We start from the raw sequence: 5782 nt of genomic DNA, 5'->3' as shown, positions 1-5782 counted from the left end.
CATCAATGTTAGAGGCAAATTTCCCATTGACTTTAACAGTGCAACACAGGGCCTTTACAAAACAGACAGGGTACCTTTGTATTTCCTACTGAATATGAAAAAGAAAAACCTGTGTACCAAAGTCTTTGATCAAAAAGAAAACAAACACATCTTAGGGGCTTTTTAATAACTTTTTCCCCAATAAAAAGAGTAAAGTTGGCCTGAAATTATTATACCTGTTTGAACAGAAAGCATACTTTCTTTCTAGCTAGGCATTATATCATTCAATCTATGAACACAGAGATGTAATATAAAGTAATAAAGAGGAAATACAAGATAAAGTAAGATACAGACATATTAAATTGCTTAATGAAAACACAAGAGAAAAAGAGTGAGTAGAAAATATGGTTTCCTTTATTGAGAAAAATCCCTTTTCAAATGCTTAATCAATATTAGGTTCATATTTCCTGACTTGAGATATTTTTTACATTTATTTTTTTAGAAAATTATTAAATATCTTTAATGAATATAGATTGTCGCTTCTCTGCAGCCTGGCCTGGCAGCATCCTGGATAGATTGTTCTCTCTTACTCTGCTTCCTTTCTACAGCTGACTGTTCCAAGCAGTCCATCTCATAATTTAATTTCAGATCACTCTTGTCACTGAATTCCATCCCATAAATGTAAATACGTATTTGCAAATGCAGCTGGGGAAAAGGAAATCCTGAAGGATCATGCTGTTGGTGATCTGGAGATGAGTCAAATTAACATGGAACATTTGTTATCACTTAATATTTTTATGTTCTTGTACTGCAGACCAGATTGAGGCAAGAAGAGGATTGTAGTTAAACCACTAGTATTCCTGTTTTATCAATATTCATTGTCCACATTCTATTAAATACCAGAGTCTAGTGACCAGGCTGTAAGAATCTGAGACTTCAGTCAGTGCCTGAGGCCATAAAGCCACCTGCTCCACCATGGCATCTATCCTTAAGTTGTCCAGAATGACATCTATCCTTAAGTTGTAAAAAAAAGCTTCTATGGTAACAACAGCTTCTATGGTGTTTGTAAATAGCCAGTTCTCCGCATTCTCCCACCACAGACCACTGGGGATGTAAGCCCACCACCCTGAACAATACCCCATGAATGCCTCTTGAGAGATCACTAAAAATTAGTGAATATCAGCTGAGGCGCCTTAAACCGTACTGTGTTTTGGACTGTACCCATGGCCAAGGGGCACGCAGGTCAGGGAGGGCTGGAGCCCTCCACGTACTGTGTGTACCATGCAGCACTGGCTGGAGGGGAGGAGCAGTTCCTAGAGGTGCCCTGGATTGGTTGTGCTGGGGTTATGGAAAGCATAGGAGGGGACCATGTAGAGACAGGCAAATAAACCATAGTGTATTGAAGCAATCTTACTTATATATCCAAGTTAAATTTGACTGGTTTCTAAGGAGTACCACTACAACCAGCACGTACATATCACCTGGAGCATCATCTCCTTCCATTATAAAAATCTAATGATGCTTTATAAACAGAAATGCGGTCAAGCTAGAAATAAGCTGTCACACAAAATGCTGACGTCTCGAAATACAAAGAGTATCTGAGAGATTTTTTTTTCTCATTAAAAATACTGCATTTGTTTTTCTCAAATGAAGTAGAAGTCATAAGAAAAATCAACATTACATTACCTAATTGTCCTTATTTTCATTTTGAATTCCCCCAGCGCGGGGCTGGGACAGCTCCGCTCCTTTGCACCGAGTGCCATGACAACCAACAGACCCATCGGATACCTGCATTGCCATCCTGCTCGTTACCTGGAGAAAAATGTACATACCAAACACTCAAACTCTTTTTAGACTTATTAAATATAAATAACTAATATGATTTGACCTAGATAGCTGAATGTAATGTATCATAACATCCCAGTATAAAACAACCCTAAATGTAAAAGCATTTATGTACATTACGGAGACTAAGTAAAGTTGCTACAATGAGATCATCAGTTTTATTATGTTTTAAGAGAAGATTTCCTTAAGAAAAAAGCTTTGAAAGTGAAAAATGTGAGTACGGTATTCAAGACTTTAAGTACTAATTCTGTGCTGTAAGTACAAATTTCCATCGACAGCGTAGTTAAAGCACTCCTATAAATTATATACATCACAAATCTCTGTAATTAGTGTCCCCAAAGAAAAAATTATTTTAAGTTGCTCTTAGAGCTCTAGCTTTTTCACTTTACTGGAACCCAAAAATATCACAGCATTTAGCAGTATCCATCTATAAAACAAGCTGTAGTTACATATACATTCAAACACAAATAAAGAAAATACAGATATATGAGTTTACGGCCACTAGCCATTACAGAAACACCACATATGAAAAGGTGTATCCAACTCAATGTAAGTCTAATGCTTCTCTTTCATCTTGCAGTTGATCGATACATATGAGAAATTTTATATGATACCAATGTTCAATTTGCATTTGATGTGCAAAACCCAACAATACATCCAGCTTTACTTCTTGTCCTTATAAATGATGTTATCATTTTAACAGATAACCTATTTAAACATCCTAATGTTTCTCTAAGCACCGTCTTTCTGGTAGCTGACCCTTGCAAGAGAATATAAGATTCTTACCTGAAAAATGACAAAGAGCTGCAGACCAAGCTTCACACTTCAGCTGACTCAAGGCTCTCATTTAATTAGCACATCTTTATCTCATCCCAATTTATATTAATGAATTTCTTGGCAATACAGGAAAAAGGCCTGGCACCTGCACCCTAGGACCTAGGTAAAGAAACTGCTTTAAAGAGGATGAGTTTGGAGTTCTTTGTCTGATTTTAACTTTATTCACTTTCATTGTCCTGTTCTCTAATCAGTATTATTAGATTCTACCACAGCTTCCTCTTCAAACACCTCTCCAGTCTTCTTTCCTCATATCACTGAATTCCCACAGCCTTTGTTTTGTATTTGATTTTCTCCCCTTTAATGTCTCTCCAAACATTTAATTGCTTTTTCAGTTTCCCAGATAACATCCAGAGATGTTCAAACATTAATGGCTTTGCTTCTAGCTACTGACCAGCCATATAAATCTGTTCACACACCACAACTCTCTTCATGAAAATTAGGTTCAACTCTGTCCCAAACTTCAATACAAAATCTGTTTGAAATCTGTTGATTTAAACCAGTGTGCCACTACACAGTTGTCGATGCAGAACAACCACCTTCATGACCCTCATGTTTTGACACGTTTGAATCTGTCAGGAAGTCCAAATGAATTTCATTTGTAGCTGGGAGACAAATAAAACTGATTTGGGTGGAGGTTCCCCCATAAACTAATTGCATTAGACTCAGCACTGCCTTTCATCTGGTACCACACTCATTCATCTTTTGCTTACAGGAAGGGGAGACTACTTCTTCTGCCACTCCTAATTCGGACCACGCAAGCTCCAGCAAAGATGCACAAGTTGGCTTGAGGCTGGAATTTTGCCCGCAGGAGCTGGTGAAATCACTTCTTCTCTGTTTGAGAACAAACTACACTCACACGAGTGCATCAGGGAAGGAGGACCGTAGGAAAACATAACTAAACTGCTTGTACATGTTGTCCTCTGTGGAATGTTCTTATTCCTCTTCTTTATGATGGCCTAAGTGAGAAAAAAAAGATAAACTTTTAACTAACATGTGAGGTCACCCTGATTATTTATTACTGGGACTTGTTTGTTTGTTTGTTTGCAGCTGCTAACTTCATTCACTGAAGTACCCCCTGGATGCAGTTTCCAACAGAAAATTTATTAACTGGAATTGAATATCAAAACCACCAGATATGCACAGCTGCACTATGGAAATGTATGTTATCGCCTGCACGTTATCCTGGTTTTTTTCAGAGTTTAAATGAATGTTTGAAAGAGGAACATGGGGGTAAAAGATTTAGAGGAAAAATATGTAAAAACAAAAGCATCAGATTTGAAGCCCTATATATGACCCAACGGTACTCAACTACCTATGAAATACATGTACATTTCTATGAGCTGAAACTGATACGTGAGAATTGTGCTTGCAGCAAATGAGGAAGGCTGACCAAATGATACCCAAGCACCATTAGCCACAGCCCTGGGAGACCCAAACCAACCACGTCACTGCTCACAGGTGAAGAAGCAGGTAAACAGGACAGAAAATGTAGAACTTGATGAACAACAGGACTACGGTCTAACATTGCGGGGGATAACAAAAGTAAACAAGAACAGTAAGTGATGCCAATGGTAGAGAAATCAACTGCATTATATGCACAGACAGTGGTACCCAGTTCTGTGAATTCTGTGTTTTAGGAATAACTGGGAATTATTTTTGCTGAACCAGTGGCTACCAGTTCTGGAGTGGTGCTCCCTTTACAGGCTGGTAATATTGCTGAAAATCAGTTTTGAGTTTCAACTAGGGGATGTTGGCAAAAAACAGTGGAAAAACTGACACACGGGTAACGCAGACAGTCCCCTTCTGGCTGTCAGCTACCTTCAGCAAGATTCCTGCCAGCCCACACAGCTCCAGCTCTGTGTACAGCAGTAACTACAGTATCCCTACAACAAATTCCATTACAGTTCTTCAGCACTCAGTTAAATGCTTGCTTCCCCTTCATGCACACAGTGCTGAAGTTACAAACAGAAATTAATTTGCTCAATATGCTGTCCCCTTTCCCACACTGCTCTTGCACTGGATTGCCCTGAACCCAGTGTCACTCTGCATTTCCCAGCTTGTCAGCCGATAGAGTTAGGCCAGCCTCTGCACCTTGTTTTCCACTTGCTCCTTTAGATCAGACAAACATGTGGGGATCACCTGAAAACAATTAAACAAGAAACTTCTCACCCTCTTTTGGACACACAAAACTAGACTCTTGATCAGAGCAATTCCAGGGAGAGGACACCTCATGGACTGCTTCAGTGCATGAGAAGTCCAGAGCCAGGCTTGTGGGAGCACACCATAACAGGATAGATGTGTCAGGCAAGTTTCCCAAACCTTTCATTCCCAGGAATGACAGCAAAAATACCGAGAAACTATATGCGGTCATGTTTACGGTATTTTATTCTGTCTTATAGCATAATGCATTTAGAAGTGAGGAGCACACAACTCCATTACCTTCTTACATGATGAAACTGGACTGAGAAGGCGAAAATCAAAGAAGACACGTTACTTGAGTAACCCATAATAATATTTCACAAACAACAGGTTTTGACATTTAGAAGTATGGACACGCTTCTATTCCTGCCACAAACATCTGCACAAATGAAACCAGCTTACACCAGGAGGTACTGACCAAGAACACCTGCTACCCCTAACAGCGACTGCATGTTGCATATGCTGTTTACTGACCATAAACTGCATTCATTTCTGTTTATCAAGGTTGTTTAGGTGAAACTAATTAAAAACATCAAGATGTTGTCTCGCAGTCACTAAACACATAGACAACAGAAAAGTCATTTTAAAGACAAGTTAGTTAAATAAAAACACTGGTTTGCTTTTTCAGTTCTGGTTGCCTAAATCTACAAGGGTACAGGAGCAGGCAGATTTGTCAGTTCCGCACACCAGTGAGAATGAGTGCAGTCAGCTTCTGAGCTGCCACCAGCAACAATGAAGGGCAGAGAATGACAACAATCCCTCCACATAAAGACTAGTTTCATTTCTGGTAAAATCTTGACTTCCTGTTTCATGGTACTTTCATAGTCTAGTCTTCACATGCATTGCATTACAGAAAGTAGTTATGCAAGAACATTGTTACACTTCCTTTTATAGTTATGACAGTGCAAAATGAAGGAAAATG

At 39.0% G+C, this 5782-nt stretch overlaps 1 long non-coding RNA gene across 1 annotated transcript; it reads right to left on the bottom strand.

The window, feature by feature from the left end:
• Positions 1-371: 371 nt before the first annotated feature.
• Positions 372-2090, bottom strand: LOC130596620 (uncharacterized). The gene is made up of 2 exons (XR_008971571.1): positions 1666-2090; positions 372-714 (listed from the first exon to the last, which is right to left on the bottom strand). It is a non-coding gene; the product is annotated as an uncharacterized LOC130596620 (long non-coding RNA).
• Positions 2091-5782: the final 3692 nt, after the last annotated feature.

This window comes from Pezoporus wallicus, unplaced genomic scaffold (genome assembly GCF_028554395.1).
Source record: "Pezoporus wallicus isolate ANWC-B61680 ecotype Strahan unplaced genomic scaffold, APGP_CSIRO_Pwel_v1 contig_5787, whole genome shotgun sequence".
Lineage (NCBI taxonomy): Eukaryota > Metazoa > Chordata > Aves > Psittaciformes > Psittacidae > Pezoporus > Pezoporus wallicus.
This window is presented reverse-complemented; position numbering and strand designations above follow the sequence as displayed.